The 20,931-nt window shown below is 40.7% G+C and overlaps 1 long non-coding RNA gene across 1 annotated transcript in view; it reads right to left on the bottom strand.

Moving 5' to 3' along the window:
• Positions 1-20,558, bottom strand: part of LOC139744308 (uncharacterized) — a 118,026-nt gene extending 97,468 nt beyond the window's left edge. Inside the window, exon 1 of the long non-coding RNA XR_011711821.1 lies at positions 20,206-20,558. This is a non-coding gene — a long non-coding RNA (uncharacterized lncRNA). The remainder of the gene's footprint in view (positions 1-20,205) is intronic.
• Between the last annotated feature and the right edge of the window lie 373 nt (positions 20,559-20,931).

Raw genomic sequence — 20,931 nt, 5'->3', positions numbered from 1 at the left:
GCGACTTTATGTTCGTTTTGAGGTGCACAGTCACATATATATATATATATATCTTATAATGGTGTTATTATCATCAAGTATTGCGTTGTTACGCATTGTTAGAAGTCAATGAAGTCATTCCTTTACATAGGCCGTTGATATTAAAAAAAAAATGGAAAGTACCATTTCTCAGATATTTTTATACTTAGTGGTAAAGATCTCATACGCCCAAACCCACTTACATTTGTATTCAGCGATTGACATTCAAAATCTAAAGGACCTTAATCGAATATCATTCCAGAATCCATGCGTGATCCCCTTCTTCTCCCTTTAAAAGCCTCGACATGTCCAATTACGACTTCGTGCGATCCCCGCAAGCGCGAAACAGTTGTCGGCCGGAAATACACCCATAATGAGCTCGGGACACTGGACGTTGTGTCGTCACAGCGCGGCCAAGAATACATTGTAAGGTGACATGGGGACGCCACACAACGCAAACGAGCGCAGAGCTCCGACAAGGCGCCGCGGGGAGACAGTCCTACGTAGGACTGAGAGAAATATGACTGCAGTATAAAGGGAGGGGGTAGAAAGAAGGAAAGAAGTAAGATGGGCGTGGGCGGGGGGAAGAGGAGGGGATAGGGGGTTAAGGGGATGAGGGGAAAGGGAGTGTGGAGGAGAGGACAAGGGTATGGGGATAAAGAGGGGTATGTAAAATGACTTCAAAATTGTGCGTATAACTTTGAAAAAGAAATAAAGCAAAATTTTGATCATCTATTCTGCATAGCACAATATCAAGCGCTGACTTGCGATAAGGCGCAGATTTTTAACAGTACAAACTATTTTGCAATAATCGCGATACACGTGTTTGGTTATGTGTGTGTGCGGGGATGGGATGGAGGAGGGGGCAGGGGTTTTGGGTATTTTTTTTAAGCTTTAAACGAGATAAAGGAGCAGAAACCATTCTTAAGATTGAACCCCCCCCCCCAAACAAACAAAAACAAAAAAAAAAACACACACACAAAACAAAAACAAAACAAAAACAAAAACAAAAACAAACAAACAAACAAACAAACCAAAAAATGTCTTGAGTGACCTTGGAGTAATTAGAGCAGAAGTTTAGAAGAAACTAAAAAATCAGAGCAGAAGCACATTAACATGAATATGAAAAATCGTTCATTTTTACCTGAACACAAAACACACCCAAAAAAAAAAACGACCAAGTTGATTGTTCAGTAATGATGGAATACAAATCCTTGGTTCAAAATATAGAAATATAATCACGATTGTAAGTACAGTCTTTTTGACTGTTTTTGATGGTTTTGGTAATCATATATCGTACGTCCATAACTCTAAACGATGAGTTTCTAAACATTATTACAATACGTTTGCCACTCTAAAATATGCCATTGCCTCGGAATGCTGGTCGTTCAGTATATCAATACCATTACGATACTGAAACCACAAACATGCATCATTTCAACGATTTGTTGTTGTTGTTGTTGTTGTTGTTAATGAAACAATATCTATTAAAGATCACATTGCCTTCTAGAGTTTTCGCAGAAATAAGGACAAAATTCCCTTGAGTTAGAATTACCGTCTGTGTACTCATGAGTCGTGAACGCTCAATATCGAATCCCTCCCAAAGTGAATCGTGACGCCACTGCTGTTTCCGCCTATTGCTTCACATGCAATCCTTCGTGATGGGAAACGGGGGGAAAAAAGGAAGACGCCCAGGGCCATTGGTCAGTGGGCGAGTTATTGTGCCCATTATTGCAATTGCAATAATGCGCGGGAGAAAGAATACTTGACCATGATGTGCCTGCATGCCTGCTCCAAGACCAGTGAAGGAGGCTAATTTATGTCACCACGTGGTTTGTCTCGGAGGACTATAGTGGCGTGCAAAATGCGTCCTCATCCTTGGTTGCCATGGTTACCACAGCCTCCTCCAAGAATTGAGGAGAAAGTAGGACTTGTGCAGGAATGACTTAAAATATTTTGTTCTGGTTACAGAACGAGGACGAGCCTAATAAACGGGCGCACAGAATCATGCAACGCGGGTGTACTAACTTTTGGGTTGCTATGATGATTATTATTGTTATCCACTCTATTCTGGTGAAATCGTTCGTTGTGTGGTTGTATGACGCCATAATAATATTCGTCCGATTGTTGGATGATACCAACCCGCACAGCATCATTTTTTTTTCTTTTTTTGTAAATATCAGGCATACATTTTAGGAAGCTTACCAAGTACGTAAAGAATCAACGTTCAGTACGTTTGAACAATAAAAAAGAAGAAAACCACTGTGTGATCGAAAAGATTACCTTTGGGTCTTGTACGCGCGTATAACTTGAGGAAGCGAGCATCTATCCAAGTTTTGCTATTCGTAGCATCACACACTATCCCTTGATTGTTACTTGGGCATCTTTCACTTCTAAGCGTGGCATATGCGCCGAGTATAACAGCTTCTTGATGAAATTAATTAAGTAATTTCGAGCTTGGAGGTCACTAAAGGTGACTCTAAATGAGCCCATGCAGGCGTTCTGACGGTGTCTTAAAATAGCTCCATGTGTGGGAGACCTCGAATACGAGATTCACCTCGTGAGAGCCGCTCTGGAATAGGCTCGATGGGATAATAATGCATTTTGTGCCTCTTGATTTACAGTGCATCATTTCGGTGGCTTCAAGGGAAGAGTTATGTGGTGTGCACAAAAGACGCCGACGAAACGTGTAACCTTTAAAAAACTCCCTGTGCCCAGTCATCCCCAGTGGGTTCAACAAGAGGCAGATGATCTGGTAAATAAAGGAAGAAAAGGGCCGTCCTGGCAAGCAATCAGAACTGTGCAGTTTTTTCGCCGACCGCAACGGCGGACTGAGTAGGGATCTATGATTGTCCACCGAGACAGCAATTAGCCGGCAGCCCCGAGGAGTGGCCCCTCAGGAGGATCTCAGGGTCTGGTGGTGTGGAGAGGACACCGGCTCCATCTTATCTTGACCTTAAGTCATCTCCATCATGTACCGTATATTTACGGGTAGAGCCGGGCCCTGTTTCATAAAGCTGTTCGTAAAGTTACGCATGACTTAACGAACAACTTAGATATGGCAAGCCAAGTGGGTTTCCTAATCATTGTTAATTTCAATAGCTAAAGTTGAAATTTGCAGATAATAATGATTATTCTTGCATTTCAAGACACGTTTTTAGTTGAAAATGTATTTTGGCCCCAATGTAGATGAAATATTGACATACAGTCGTACTTTGTTAAAACGTAATGAAAAAAATTTGGGCACACATATTGGCACTTCATATTCCAGTCGCTCGCAAAGTCATGCGTAACTTTACGAACAGCTTTATGAAACGGGGCCCAGGATGTAAAACAATCGGTCGAGAGAATTTCCGACTGGAAGAAAATCTCTCCATGCAAGTCTCCGGTCCCTCCCCCCCCCCCCTTTTTTTTTTCTGTCGCTACAACAGTTTCGTCTCGACCTGTGATTGTTCGCCATGTATCAGAAGGCGTGTCGAAGTATTATTTTAATAGGCAATCTCTTACTACGAAGTAGCTTACATTTTTTTTTTCAATTAACATACTCCAACATGTTGTCCAAAGCATATCAGTAAAGCAGGGAACAAGATTTGAAAAGCGAAAAAGTTTGTGGAACACACACATTCACGCACACGTATATATTAAGCACAAAAAAAATAATAATACAGAAGTCTAAGTTGGTAGGTTCGCCACTAAATTTGTCAGCGTCTTCTTTATAGGCTTGTAGGAGAAATGAGTCAGTTGAAGAAGACAGGTGACCTATAACAACTAATCGCAAATTAAGATGGACACCATGTCCCTCCTACATTAATCCGTTATCCATCGACTACACTACCAACAACTTTGCAGGATGCTTAATGAAGTGAATGACACAAACACCAACATCCTCTACATGAGCAAAGTCAGGAGTTTGCACTGTAGGGTATACATTGTATCTCCAGGGAGTTATATCATTACACACGTGTGATACCTCCGTGCCATCTTCAACATTATGTGCAGGACGGAAAAATGGTAACATTCAAACACTTCCTAAAGACTTACTACAATGTTCTGTCTCTTAACAATTCGTCTTTTGTCATATGCCAGTTCTTCTTCGAATGACCTTAATAACCTCTCTCCATAGTTATTTCTTTGCCTAATGTAGGCCCCTCTGAATTCGACCGTCTAGACTCGTGTCCCCATGTCGGAAGTCCAAATTAATCCGACTCCATGCAAGCCTGAGTTATTGCCCTCTGTCATCCTGATTCGCTTGTTACTAAACAATTAGAAGGCTTCCCAGATCAATATAAACACGACAATCTTCTGGCATTGCACCCAATCAACATTCATTAGGAAGGTAGATCTCATTTCTCAGCTATATCCGCGCTCAAAATGGGTACGAGCTGGAGCGCATTTTCAATACCTAAGGGACCACTAGCCATGGAATCGTTCCCCAAGAATTGCTGATGATTTATCACTGCACAGTCTGATAATTCTACCATGATATCCAATGTTTGTGTCTTCACGAGCTGTTTTTCTCTTTAGCTCACTGATGGCTCACACAGGATATCTACATCAGCTTGTAGTCTCACTGGACCAAATTTCATTAGAAAACAGGAGTAGAAGAGTCGTACAGTTTGCATGTAGAAGGACTTGGGGATATTCCTTTCATTGACGTCAACATATATACCCGGGTATATAGGTCTGTAGAAGTGCTGGTCTATCAGCAATTTTTTTTTTCATACCCCACCTCCACTATGAGGATTTGCATTATTTTACAAAAATTAAAAATTTTGAGACACGCATGTTTACAGTGTAACTTTGTATGATATCATATTGGAACATCAGACAATGTTAGAACAGAAGCAGAACGAATGACTCGTATGCCGAAAAGACTACAGTATGCCCATGCCGACAGTATAAAGCAAATAGGAATCATTTTTACTGCACATTGTTGGCAGCATGGATGAAACTATAGAGGTTTGTGTGTATGTGTATCCATGTGTTGTTGTTGTTTTTTGTTTCTTTAGAATACAGCTGGGGGTTTATATAATCTGTAATGTTCAAAGCGTATAGATGCGTATACATTTGATAGGGTACATTATGAAGTCCTTGTCAAACGCCATTACAGTAAAAGTGATAGCAATATTAAGAAAGACGAAGACTTTATGATAATGACTACTTCAATCTTTGAAGCCAATAAGCAGAGTATCGCAGGTTTGCTCGCATTCTGCCTCGTATTGACAATCTCCCTCAGGGCTTTGAGGTTTGCGGTATCCTATCTCACTTTCCACCATAAACCAGCAGAAAACAGGAAGATAAGTGAGAAGATTCATTACGCTCATAAGCTCGTAAAGACGTTTTTTCCCTCTCTTTCCTTCCTCTTCAAATATGCAATGGATAAATATTAGTGCAAACATCTCTTTTAAGCCGCTGTATGTCGATCTTCCGATTTTACGATATAAATGAAACCAAAACACGGTAGTAAAAAGCGAGATGTCGCCAAAGATTATACAGGAATAATTCATGCTGTGTGCCTCCAGTAAATGCGTAAAATCGATGGGGAAGCATCCTCACCATACGAGGTGGATTTAGAAACGTCGAAATAAAACGCAATTGCAGGCACACGCCAGCGATGCAAGGCTTATGAAAGATTCACAGACCTGGTCAAATATTAAAGGCAAAGATTGCAGGCTCGCAAGGCGAACAAAATTTGCACAGACTCGCGGAAAATCGAGTGGAAGGTAGGGCTGATCGCAGTTGAATTGTTTTAGCAGGTCTCTAAATTGCAAAGAAAGTCGCGTCTTTGTTAAAACAATTTGATACACTGAGGGCTCCTTATCAATTCCGGAAGATTCTATGTAAACATCTTGATTCGAGCTTCTTTCACTCGAATGACATTTTCTTGAAATAAGAATTTACTATGATGGAGAGGATAGCTATCGTTAAGATATCGCTGAGATTATACGTTTATGTAATTTAAAAGTAAAATTACACAATCGATACTCGGTTTAAAAGAAATCCTTCCTTGATTTTTAAGAGGAATATGTCATAAGAAGATAAAGTATTAAGAGGGATTGAAGAAACGGATTTCATTATGGTAGGGAGAAAAATTGAGACAGATCATATCAATTCTGCACAGATTCATCCACAGTTTCTGAAGACTGATGAAAATTGATGAAGATCAATGAAGATTTATTGCAATCGACAGACTTAAATGAGAGTAAAGATTTTCCAAATAAGAGATTGAAGATATGATACTTTGAAGAACAAAACAGTGCCTTTCGCAAAGTCGATTAAGAGAGTTTCAATTTAAGTTCTTACATGGTAATTCATATAACAACCATTCCTTGCATTGAATCTTGACCTTTGTGGCCGAATGTGATGAAATTGGTATTGGTTTTCGGTAAATTGTTAGGGTCGGAATACAACAGGGCAGGTGGAAATGACGAGGCGGTGTGTTTTCACATTATGTCATTTCACTTGACGACAGACAATTAGAGAACAAAATATCGTCATCAATAGTTGTGTAACACACAAATCTGTTCGCCCCTGCATGTCAGTCGCACAACCTGGGATATGTCTTCACAATAACATCAAAGTCATTTGATTTCTATCAACAGCTCCCGATTGTGGGATTGTGGACGTGTTAATGCAGAATGCATAAGGAAAGAGGTAAGGCTCATTGGACATTGCGTCCCTATGACCATGTGATGACACTGGCACGTTGGATCCCTTTTATTACTGAAGCGAAAGAGGGACCCACATGTGTGTCAGTGTGTCTGCAGAGTGCTGCCTTTCCTTTGCTGTGTTTGTTAACTCAGACATGTCACACAGCATCTTCTTTCCCAAAGGGGACATTAACTTATTGTGTCCCGTCAGAGAGGGAGAGCATTAACTACCACTGTGACTACTGATTAAAAACCTCCTTCTTTCCACTCCCCTCCACATCTCCCTCAAACTCTCCGACCATTTCTTTCTCTCCATTTCTCTCTCTTCTCTGTCTATCTATCTATCTATCCATCTATCTCTCTATCTATCTGTCTATCTATCTCTCTATCTCTCTATCTATCTATCTATCTATCTATCTATCTATCTATCTATCTATCTATCTATCTATCTATCTATCGTACGAGCTCACTCAAGGACCAGGGTCTTTTTCCACGGACCAGGCTGGAAACTTGACGGGGTGGTCAGCAAACCAAGAAGGCATGGTGTGCGATCGTGTGTGTGTGGGGGGGGGGGGGGGAGCTCTCAAAGTCGGCTTACATCCCTCGCCAAAGAGAAAATGTAAAAAGCTTTTGTTTCAATCATGTTCACATTAGCCATAACTTGCCGAGATGAATCAAAATGGAAGTTTGATGACGTTATAGGCCAACAGTTCCAGATACGCCAGCGCTAATATAAATCATCAAAACAGTTTACTATCTACAGCATGTCTAATGACGAAGTTTCACGAAGCAATAATTCTGGAGAAAACAACCCCGGAATTTAACTAAAATGCACAGATTCGTTGGGCGCATCAATTAAACATCCAAGTTCGAAATGACATCTTAATGCAAACAACATGCAGAGTGCTGTCAAATGCCGTCGGTACTTCAGAAGATGACAAAGAATAACTAAGGACCTTTTTTATGCTGGCAGCAAAGAGATAATGATGTGTTGTGCGTTTTCCTATCGAACTAAGATATGAAGTTGGTCAAGGGGGTATTGCTTTTGGTGTGCCTCTACCTTATATTTTGTGTGTTTAAGCGAGACTCTGTTTATCCGAGTGTGGATGGTGGGCAAGACATCAGATGAACAGAGTTTGATGGTATGAGCTGTCTGGGGAGTACCCAACACGCGCCTCTTCACAGGATCGTGCCCGGTCGAAGAGGCCCAAAATAGCTCGTGATATTATTATGCGACGCTCGGACTGTACATGGAACGAACATTCATAGCAAACGTAGCGGGCTGGTGTGTGTCTTAACGTTGGCAGCGCCTCGATACTCTCTGCACACGCACTTCATGCGCAAGTTTCACAACAAATATTCCGCAATATAATAGATACACACGCCATAGTTTGAACGTCAACATTTTCTGGCAATACGATGACATTTCCAACTAACCTCTTCTTTGATTTTTTTTTCTCCAGGCCTGCTAGAATACTTTGAAGCATGATTTTGTAAGGGGGAACAAATCTCTCCTAGACTGCCGGCCGTTTGATTCAAGCCGCAACACAGAGCGACCCGCAGTCCATGATTACATGTTATAATGGTGCCCTAGACGATCTGATGTTCAAATTACATGCACTTGAGTCACGAACGAGGCAAAAGAGAGACGTTATTCGCAACCAGCATGGGAGGGAAGCCTAGCCTATGCGTGAACAGTGACAGACAAGTACAGTTTGTTTGCTGTATATCAGTTGTCTCCATCATTTAACTAGCAGTGACAATCGGGCAACGGAAACTGTGATCATTGTGGTCAGTGGCGACGACGACGATGATGATGACAAAAATGACAATCTTGATGTCTGATGTTGTCTTTCTGTCATTCTTCGTTCATTTCATTCATACATGGAAGTACGTTTCCAAGCGCTCTTCCTTTAAAATCTCGGCATGGCCGTGACTAAGTAGAAGGAGCCAGTGGAGAATATAATGATGGCGTTTTTCACAAAGAATATGGTGACAGTAAAACTAATGACACATGTACCGCAAGCAATCGCCTCCATTATCATTATCTTAATGACTTTATTTATAAACCATAACATAGGATAACGAGCTATTATCACAAAGATACGAATGATGGCCATAAAAGAATTTTCAGTAACTCAAGATAGTAAAAAAAGGTAAAATAGAACGGAAACAACAACCCAACAAAGACTACCATGAAAAACGCCAAAGAGCGTGAAACCGTCCATATAGCGGGGAACATAAACTAAAATGAATGGAATTATGTATAACATAGAAGAAATAGATATATTGTGTCACTTTTTTAACCAATAGTGCCGTTGAATCGATGTAATAACCAAACTGACATAACAAGAAACTACTTCCGGCTTGTACAAATCCAAAAGAGTATGTAGAGCACTACTGATACAAATAGCATGTTTAGAAATAGATCTTTGAGAGATGACCAATTTAGGGGGTGGCAATGAATGACAAATTAAAAATACAAGAAAAAAAGAAAGAATTACAGGCAAGAAATTGAAATTAAAAAAAAGAAGGAAAATGAATGAGGACAAAAAGATAACTATGACCAGTCGCCATTACATCACTTCCCTTGACTCTAGCTGGAATCACAAGTATTAGAAGAATGTGATAAATCGTATGCAAACATTATGTTTTGTGAGAAATGCTTGAGTTTTTTTTTTCTTTTCTCTCTAAAAATAGCAATTAGTTTCGAGTTAGACAGCTTGACTAGTCAAGCTTCCGTATTTGATCTTATGTTGAGAAGCGTCATGTTCCGGAGAGTTCACATGGTTGATATTGAGTTTATGTTCTGTCATGGTTGACGTAGATAGTAAATTAAAGCATGGCTGACGAGCCGTAGACCTCCACACTTCGTCTCCTCAGTCGTTAATCAGATTCTAATGGCTTTTCTACAAGCTCAGCATGGACGGCCGAATCAAAATAAACAGCATAACAAACAATGAGCATATTGCGTTATCATCCACATTCAACTCATGTAGAGGGACTGCGGAACGTTTTTTAATCTGTGTGTGTGTGGATGGGGTGGGAGGGGGCTGCTGGCGGGGCGGGGGGGGGGAGGGAGGCGTCATGAAGTGGTCATAGCATGGGTCAATGTAACCGACTCCCCCTCCCCCCCCCCCTCCCCCGCCGTTTCGATGCGGAGAATCTCCAGGCGGTACCGTTTTTTTTCTTTTCACAGCTCAGTCACTCCCCCCCCCCCTCTTTGTTATATTTTAGAGCATGATTATAGCCTCCGTTATGTATAACATACGGGATGATGAATATCCTCACTAATAGATTCGTGAAATAAAGATATAGACATGATAGATACATATAACAAGAAATAGACAGACAGATAGATAGATAGATAGATAGATAGATAGATAGACAGATAGAGATAAACGACTGATAAATACACTGAAATATATAGATAGATGGATAGATATATGAGAAAACACTTAACAAATGAATAGACACGTCAGGAAGAGAGAGAGAGAGAGAGAGAGAGAGAGAGAGTAGAAAAGGCTGGGCGAACAGGTGCCAATAATTTCTGTGCCCGAAACCCGTCGCAAAGAGCGAGAGAGAACAAAAAAAAAGAAGACCCTTAGCAAATGTTTCATCTTTGAACTCTACGCATTTTTTTCTATTTGTATTTTACTCTGATTGATGTGTGGGAATGTTTCATGTTACATGAGAAGTCAAATCAAAATATTTCATATTTCAAGGACAAAGCAACTGCATGTCGGTCAATGACTAAAGTTTTGAACGTAGGTCCCTACATAGTTTTTATCTTCTTCTTTTTTCTTAGCTGATATGGTTATTTTGTTAGTGAGGATTGGTCGGGTTAGGGCGACTTTTTTGTTGTTGTTATGGTATAGTATTATCAAGTTCATTTATAAAAACAATTCCTATTGACTAGTCGTCATATCACGTCCAAAGAGGACACATGAGCCAAATTTTGAAAATCTTCTACATGCTTTACTATCAACATCGCTTGGGGTCAAGGACAGACGATAAAGCTGTAAATGATTTCCAAGTGCATATAATTGTACAGAGCCATCGACTGATAATCGCGATGATTTGTGTGACATTTACTCTCGATGTTGCACCAATTTACTCAATCTCATATTACCTCACATGCTTCTTGCTTTTAAGAATCCAAACACATCTGGGCATAAAAATCCAAATGCTTTGATGCAAGATCTTAACGGAGAGCACAAGCGATGTATATTATTTGGCAGCCTGCTTATAAACATAATGCACAAGAAGAATACGCTTAGGAACTTACATGAAAGGTCATTTTGATGTTTGAAAAGTTTTGTTCACTCTATGAATAAATCTTTATCGTATCTCATCACCCCCTCCGTCCCCCCCCCCCCCACACACACATACACACACTCAAACCGTGCCAGGGTATGGTACACTGTGAACATCCAGGGTCTCTGGAATTGATGATTGACGCGAGAACTCGGCGGCTGTTCTCGAGTGGTCACCTTGATTATGATAATGTCATTCTCCGACATCTTCACTGTCCAATGGTCTAACCTGACCTACACTCAGCATCTGTCAGATGCCTCCCACGTGGTGGAAATATTGCATAAAGAAAAGCAGTTTACACTGGATATGGAAGCTCTCATTATGTCACTGGATGAAAAAAGATAAAACTTAGTTTAACTTACTACAGTTTAAACTTGTGGTCATATTATTCGGGAGAAGAATCAGCGAAAGATTTCGAGATAGGGATAATACTCTCCAAAAATTTTAGAGGAGCTTTTCAGATCCAAAACCTCGGCAGCTCTAAAATGGCGAATCATCCGACTCTGAAAACTCCGTCAATGTTGAGGGAGGGCAGATCAGAATTGATAAGCGTCAGTATTGTTGATTCTCTCTCACTTAACACAGGAGACTTGGGAGAGCATTGATTCTTCAAAGGTTGTTCAAAAAGTAGCCATGTTCGGTAATTTGGCTTGTTATTGGAAATATATCTACGTCAGCGCATAGCTAATCTGAGCATCAACTTCTATGACAAACGCCGACAAGCGCTGCACAAAGCCGCCTAGACTAACCCTCCACTGGCTACTAATGGATAAATAACAGACTAATAGACATATATTAACATATTTTATTTCATTAGTTTCAAATTGCACCCGGCCTTTGCCTCAATTATCCACACCAGAAAATAATAATGATAAAGTATATGCTAATATCGCACTTCCTTAATCCATAAATCATATGTTTGTTATTTTTTCTGTCTCAGTTTTAGATTGTTTATAGGCATGTATGTAGATTCTTGCCTACATTAATAATAATGATAATAATAATAATTGCATTTATATGGCGCTTCATACTGACGTTTCTAAAAACATTAGTTTTCCATTCGTGATGATTACAAGATTGAGTGCTGTACAGTATTTTTAAAAATATCGTGTAACGAGGGATAATTACGCATTAGCGTATGAATATATATTCATATTGAATTTACAAGTTCATAATGGTCTTGCAAGACGTTTAACTGTGAAAAAAAACCTAATATCACGTAATGCCCATTGTCACTATGTAAGTCACTATTTTTGTATTCTAATTGGAAAATGACACAAGAGACGTCTACAACAACTGACAATCTTATTGATATGAAAATGTCCTTCTTAGGACTACATCCTTTAATAATCTCATTTGAGTTGTCTTGGCAATAGTTATTTAACTATGTTTAAACAAAAACCTTTCTCGTTTGATAGTGTGTGTACGTGTTGTGAAATGAATGTTTTCCTCTGGCGAGGGCGTAGTGTTTTCTTTCTTATTGTTGAGGGAACGTACTGCTGATAGAAGTTGCCCCCCCCCCCCCCCCCCCACCTTCTGTCCTTACAGTTACCTTCTCTTCGGTGAACAATCACAGCTAGAGTGATATTACTTGCGTATGATTGTCATGTGCTGACTGCTACGACACATACATAACAACGCAAGCGAAGAAGGAACGTGTCGCATTTTAATGTTAACACTGATGCGAAATTTGAAGCCCCATTTTGGGTATTCACACGAGCCCCAAGACCACTGAAGACGTAGGCAAGGGACTCGTGACCCTCCCCATCAGATCAGCGTCTCGAACCCGAGGTCAAAAGCTTCTACACGCATGGAATATAAATTCACCAAATTTGGTTTCAATGAATGTCACAAAGATGATTTTTTTTTTATCCTTGCCATTGTTAACTGTTCTTTCAACAGAAGAAGAGTGCTGAATGAGACCGAATCATATACAATAATCGTGCAACAAAAAAAAAAAAAAATCCCTTCTCTAGAGAGTGATGTCTTCATAATGAGACATATATCATTTTGCATGAATTCAGACCAACATCGATCAAAAATCAAAACTCAATTTTGATTCACCAGCTATTGTTTGATAAAAAAAGAACAAATCCAAGTATGTTCCAAGGTACGTATAATGCCATGTTCATCCCGTGGGACGAAGAATGCAGACATTTCGGCTACACACAATGGATACCATTATGATAGTAATATAAAGCGCGTTCCATTGTATAGTGCCCTACGAGACCTCAGTCTACGCTCAATCAAAACTGATTATTCACCCAATGTATTCAAAATGCTCTTCATAAGCAGTGGCAAGGTCGTTTTCAATAGGGCTCTCTTCGGCATCTATACGAGTAATAATCCCCATCACGGAAAGGTGAATACATTTTGACATTGGGACAAATTATGCGCTTTACGATCTACATGAAAGCAGTCAATATCGGACAGATTGGTCATAAAAAGTGGGTCGTTATCTCAGAAGGTAAGTCATTATGATTCAATGAGCGGTATCTCCCTATTCTCTCCTCTCTTCTCTCTTCCACTCTATCCCTCTCTCTTTCTCTCTATTTCTTTCTCTCTCTCGTAAGCGTATAGTTACATGTTCGCTGCCTGCCATACACCAAGCTGTTTGATTTGAAAATAGATCACATTCATATTTTTCTACTTATTGCTCTCAATTTGAATTATTGTCATTGGCGTACTTGAACGTTCATGGCGTGTTCAAGCTCATAAATCACACAAGAGAAATCGAGTACATAATATCATTGACGCAGAAGGTTGGGTAAGGCGGAAACGATACCACACACGCTTACCCCCTCCTTCCTTCCTGCTTGTCGCATGCAAACAAATATATGTCATAGAAGGGATATGCAATATCTTGGCTTAGACAAGGGAGGCAGAATGTCAGCTATGTCTCCTTAGAGTAGATCGAGAGAGAGAGAGAGAGAGAGAGAGAGAGGAAGAGAAATCTACTCACACATACACATTATAGTACATAGACATACGTTTACGCAAATGACACACATAGATTTACACACACACGCACACGCATACACATATGCGAGCAGCTACTAGTATTCACTAAGAGTAAGAAGAAAAAAAACCTGCGGAAATATCGGGACTTCTGAGCGAGAGATAAACAGAGGTGACAGAAGAAACACAGTCAAAAACATTGACAGAACAAGAGAGAGATATATATGAGGGTGAGATAAACTTATAATCTGACAACGACATACAGTACACAGGGTGTGGGGTTTGCGTAAAAGAAGAAATGAGTATTGCAGGAGCCAGACGAGTGCAAGTGTAATATCCCATGAGGACGTAGATGGGACTGGAAAAAGATTATATGCATATAACAGTATGCTTACGTCAAGAGATCGAGTAAGAGGGAGAGAAATTGTGACGAAGAAGTGCGAACATGCAGACAAAAAAAAAAAAAACGTAGAAGAGTAGTAGTAAGCACACAATTGAACTTAAGAAAATGTGTTAATACTGACATGGTATCTCATCAGCGTTAGATGTGAACATATCGTCATACATGAAAAGTGCTGCAAATACAACGTTTCGATTAATTTGCTTAGTGCTGTCATTGCAATGGCCGTCGTATCAAGTCATCACTGTTTTAAACGAGTTTATTTCCCATTTCGATTCAAGCGCAGGCAATATGCTATTATATTTGTACTGACAGAACTTATAAATTCATCTTATTTTTAGTAATCACAAAACTGCATGTAAGATCTACAGCCATGCCGCAAATTTATGTGTATAAAGGTGATATTTTCACTATCGATCGTCATTATCACCTTTTTCGGAGTTGAGCCTTGATTTATTCCACATGACCACTGACTGATCAATTACATGCTCATGAGAGGAAACAAGGGAATTGCGTCATGTCCCCTAAGAAGGACCATACAGGCAATGTAGGTAAAGCGCCTTGCCTGAGATTGCCATTGCCACGGGTTCGATCTCAAGAACGAGAGTCAGCGGTCTATTTCACTAGGCCGAGATAGCGCTTGAAAAGAAAACAAAATTTCGTTCAATACAGTTAGTTAACCTTTATATTATGATGCAGGTGGGGCCCTTAGGTGTTCCCCTGACCCTATATGACACCATCATCTGGGAGATCTGCCTGAAATACAGAACTGTCATCAAAATGGTGTGGGTGAAACCTTTACAAGCTCGTGACCTGAGCCTGCCTGACAAAACTATCACCAGGCTGTAAAAGACTGACAAGAGAAGGTAATTAGCCCGACACGAGCCTCAGGAGAGTAATGACGAAATATCGACAGGGCAGCCCTCTGTGTCGGGACAGGGCGCTAAACGTTCCCGTGCTTGTGTGTGCAGCTCTATGACAGGCGGCAATTTACGACAAACCACTTGGCTTGAATATCAGACCCGCACTTGACCTTCTGGCACGGAATTATCCTCGGTGATTATAATTGACAGGAGTGGAAGGGAGTATGGCCTAGGGGGGTAGCACGTCGGATTGGTCGCACGTAATTCCTCGTTCGACTCCCACAGATTTCATCCGAAAAAAAGGGCTTTGTCGATACATTATCCTGCATGCGCACAGAGGTTGAGAAGAAATGCAAGATGGATCAAACAAATGGATCGCAGTATGAGACAGAAATATTCCTGGACACAAAAGATGAGCAGTTAGCATTTGTAAATCCGCGCCACAAGCGTGGGTGTACGAACACAATACTTCGCTGCTTGAAATTCTGAACATTCACAACATACTGGACAACTTAAGTGCAAAGTGTGGGCACTACAACTAATGTGTATGGCCTTTCATATGTCTCTTAACCGTCGTTTAGCGACCATTGAACTGAAAGAAACAAAAGGGGAAAACTCTTAACATAAATGACTGCGTGCATATCGAAGCCGTCTCTCCTTCAGTGAACTGTGCGTTATGAAAATGAATACACTGTGTCATTTTGACAGTATGGAAAATGTTGCAGAGGTGTAGGGATGCAAACATATCGTCTGTTGAGAATAAGAAGGGCTTTACGTCTTCTCGAACACTATGGGTTTTGTGGTCACTTAACGCCCTTATCATTCTCAACAGACGATATAGTCCTTTAAGGCCCGTTTTACATCATAAACACAATGAACGTTATCCTGCATCCTAAAAATGACCTACATAACGATCCTCTCGGGTCAATTCCCTTTCGGACTGTCATCCCGGTGGAAGAATGATTTCGCAACTAATGTGTGATGTAACTGGTGACAGGTCTATTCCCTTTGAGGATAAGGCTGTCCTGGGATCAGTGTTAAAGGCTGACTGACCTGGAAGCGTGTCTGTTCAGAGGAAGGTTGGCTATGAGAGAGGTGTGGTGATGACGTAATGACATTTGATGATAACATCTTCACGTGACCATCTACACTGCCCATTTAATTGCATCAGATATCGCTGTTCCATTGATTCGTGCGAACATTCAAACACTTCATGACTTAAATGATCCATTTCAATTGAACTTCTTCAGCATTTTTTGCGAATATTTTTTATTCTGCTCATATAAACAAGGAGAAGATTGTAACTTTGATATCTATTGTTTCAATGAGTTGCAACGTAATCTTCCACCATCTTACCACAAATGATGTCCTTGTGCACTCTACAAGATGTCACGCTTGTTACACATCATTACATAGTCTACGAGAGTCGATATTCTTACTGCAGTACATCAGAGTCGTTTGTTTTCAACTCAATGTGAAATGCCAGATAATCTTATCAGATTGCTTAGCATGGTGCAAGTATGATGAGTTTAGCATATGATCATTCATATATTTACATTTTGTTACTTATTGTTTCTTCCTTGTCTCCTCTAAGGCTGCTGCGATGGTTGGGGCAAGAAGAGGGGGGCTAAAAATAACTCGGCGTTAATTAATAAGACGAGTGTAGGTCAGGCCGACTGCCGGGAAGTATTTTCACGGGCTACGACTTGGCGGGAGGATCACTGGGCGCCGGTCGGGTCAGGAGCGGGGGGATGGAAATGTCATGCCTCCAAAGGCCGAAACCAGCACCAATGCAGGTGCGCCATTATCAACCTGTCTATCAATTGATTTCTGACGCACGACGAGGATCGATCAGCAAGGGCCGACGCTGGCCACACGAGAAGACCATCACGTTATCGTCCCAAATTGATTTCCCTTGATCTGGCTTCGCACTTGACAGCGCATCCACGGCATTGAGGCATCCATATTGTTTTTGATGGGCAAAATATGAATGTATTGCATTTGCATTAATGCGTTTCACTGTGGGTGTGATAATAAAGGGCAGTGGTGCTGACCCCATGGCACTGCGTGTACTTGGGCTTCGACCTAAATTTCTATAAATCCTAATCCATCGGCAGCAAACCTCTTAATTTTGACCTCAAAGTATATGCAAAACGTTGACTAGTGTTGATACTGGTACATAGTACTGGAACTGCGACTTCTATAGCAGCACTTAACCTATTGTATACTGCCTCTTCCATAACACTACAATACTCTAGATTGAATCTACTTTTTTTGCTTCTTCCCCAGCTACTTATGTTTGTTTGTTTTTTTTTTTACTGGTGCATGTGCGTTTATCCCCACCTCAAGTGAAATTAAAGAGACATGTTAGCTATACTTGTACTTCAACACTTTGATAATGTACGGTATAGACCCTGTAAAATTATTCCAAATTCTATGATTATCCTAATTTCTCGACAGTAAAATGCTTGTGGCGTTATATCACTGATTGTGACACAACAAAATCCCTTGCCACTTGACATAATCTTCATGACATAACAACCTTAAATCACGCAACTTTCTTAACTCAGATACACACAATATGTGACAAATATTCCCTTCTGAGTTCAGAATCTAAAAGAGGTCGTGTATGATCAATGTCAGACTTTTATCCACCTATATTAGTCTGAAATTATGCTTATTTCAAATCGTTCAGAAAAGAGCAACAGCCGCGTCTGCGCCGAGGTAAGAATAAAATGGTAACCAACTTAAATAAGTATGATGGTAGCATAAAAGTAAGATGATAACATTAAAGCTTGATTGATTAAACTCCGTGTATTAGTTGCCTTCGATATCGTAATGTCTACGGCTGTGTCGTTATAAAGATTACAAAGTGTAAGTTACTATGAATCTGCCCTTTATAATGTTTTCTGTTATTGTCATCGTTTTCCCCGAGTGTCTGTATGCCTGTGTGTGCGTGTGTTTATGCATGTGTACTTCACTTACTTACTTTTCTTCTTTTGTTAGTAAATTCAATGTATTGAGTAGCCTGCATCTCCAAAAGTTATGCTACGTATGGATTTTTGTATTACGCCCATCTTCTAACTGAATTAGCAAGATGTGATTCAAAAATAAAAGTTCACGTAAATCGACAAACACTGATAATTATGATCACTGAATCATCACGGAGACGTAAATTCCTTGCCAGACTGAATCAGGCTGACATTACATCATATTATATTTATTTTCATCACCATTCTTTATTACCATTCACTTCCCTGGTTAAACACCCAATTAACATTTGGGATGTGTAATAGCCTGACTTTTATTCCGCTTGGGTTTTTTTGTTTTGTTATTGTTGTTGTTCATTGGCTGAACCAAGTACGAGTTACCATCACACAAGCACACGGCTGTGTCAACGTTGCACACAGTCAAAGGGAGGACGAAGTGTTGTTTCAAAGAGCCATGTTGGTTTAACGTCGACGTGGCTCACGAGACAACGAGACTTCTATTCCTGCTTTCAGCTGTCAACACTTGCGTGAGCTTGTCACGTTTTCCAAATCAGACAGCCTGCCTCAAAAATTTTGAAATCTTCCCCCCTCTCTCTCTCTCTCTTCTCTCTCTCTTTCTCTTTCTTTTTCTCTTTCACTCTCTCTGCCCCCCCCCCCATCAGTATATGCGTTTTTGTTGTTGTTATTTTTTTGTTTTTTGGCATGTCGATTTTTGCTTTGTGAGAAAAAGGACGATCGCGTTTAGGTGATACAAAACACGCACACATGGATGATGTTGTTCCTACGCAGCGAGATTACACCTGTGCCACAGCATAGGAATGGTCTGGCTACAGGTAAATTGGCATTTGGCTCCATAGAGGATTCCCCGGGTCTTAAATCGCAATCCAGGACGGCGACACCAAAGATAACGTCACAGAAGCAGAGAGGTGTCGGGAATCTCAGAGTGTGAGGGTGAATAACAAATATGATCGCTACCGGGTTAAAGGACGCCACTCAGATGTCCAGGTGCGCTCTACGTTCATGATATTTGATATATTACAACCCACGAGAGCCTTTCTCTTCTTCCTTTTCTTTTTTTTAAGTGTGGATATTGAGAGTCGGTGATTTCACGATCTCAGGACCCGCAGTGCTTTCGACACGTTATAGAGATTAGTAATATGTCTCCTTGGGTGAAGTGTTGTAGTAGATAATGTCTTTGACGCTCTACATACTCAGCTGGAACAGTTTTGATGATCCACTTCGCAACAATAAGTTATTTCAATTATAATGTTCAAATTCAAATAATTGTCATGTATAAATAAAACCCACTTTCAACTACACGCAATTTGTTGACTGTCTATTCTACACTTACTCCCAAAGTCATTCACTCACTCATGTTTCAGTTTCATATGCTTGTACTGAGTTCAATTATTCTTCCAAGCCTGTGACGTTTAAAGATATTAATTGATAAATAAATGCAGGTTACGAAAGACATGTCGGAGTGTATCATCTTCAACAATATGAATTGACGTTTGACTCTGAATGTAAGCGCGGGGGGGGGGGTTCATTCTGTGCGCTTGATAATTTGGTGAAATAACAACAGACTACACATTTACACAGCAATTGAATCACTTCAATTTATAAACTAAAACGTTACAAAAGTAACATGGGATAAATCAGTAATTTCAAGCTCGGAGCAGTCACCGTGGCAATAATATATTATGTGTTGTCAAGACAATACTGGTTAACTGGTCCACAGAAATCGATACACAATAAAAGCATAGAAATATTGATATCCAACGCAGACTTCTGAAAAGTCCAAAATGAATGGGCAGTAATCAGGTCAGACAATAAAATCGCGTTGATTGCAAACTCACTTCAATTAGATCTTGTTTTCCTATGTCCCGACTGTCTGTGGAGGAGAAGATGTCCGCACGACTATAGGACCCCAGGGAACAAGCATGCAGGAGGAAAGCTATAGGTTGATGGCTTAGCCTTATGATAGAGTAGCACATGATCAAATACCTTACCTTCTTTCGTGTCAGACGACATGTAATCGTTCAGACCTCCCTTCCCTGGCCGCTAACTTAGATACATCCTCCTGGCAGATTCCGTAGGCAAGCAGTACAGAAGCCTCGTATTCCAAACTCCATTAAAACATCGGGCCTCTCGGACGCAATCAGTCATAGCAATCTCACCTCGTGTGTGCGTTTTCTTTTGATTTAATACATTTATTCAGCCAACGTGATTGCAAGTGCCGCTATTCCTCACGGCGTATTCCAAAGCAAGGGATGTGTCGTGGAAGTTTGAATGCTACGATCTTAAAGATGTGTACGCTCTGCTCCTATGTTGTATACTATGAGGATGCGGGGCTGTGGGGAGGATTGGAGATGGGGGAAGAGAGGGAGAGAAAGGGAAGCAGTGAGATACACAGAGAAGGAGAGAGAAGGAGAGATACAGATAGCAGGGAGCGTATCCCATATTGATTAGTGTTACGGGGCTGCGCTGCGGCCTGGCGGGAATTCTCCAACACAGAGGTATGCTTCTTGTGACGTCATCGTGCCGTGTGTTGCGCACCGGCGAAGTGCGTCGCGCGCCGGAGTTGTCAATTTGAGAGTCAGTCGAGTGGTAGTGATGAGGGATCGGTCTTATCGGAAATTGGATACGAGGCGGTTTATCGCACGCGTTTTGCTGGGGAAATGAGGTCCTAGGTGTGCAGCGAGCGAGGGAGGCTTGGCGCTGAGGTGTGCGAGAGG

Source organism: Diadema antillarum, unplaced genomic scaffold, assembly GCF_040938485.1.
Source record: "Diadema antillarum isolate AM-2024a unplaced genomic scaffold, OU_Dant_1.0 seq00001157_RagTag, whole genome shotgun sequence".
Taxonomy (NCBI): Eukaryota; Metazoa; Echinodermata; class Echinoidea; order Diadematoida; family Diadematidae; genus Diadema; species Diadema antillarum.
This window is presented reverse-complemented; position numbering and strand designations above follow the sequence as displayed.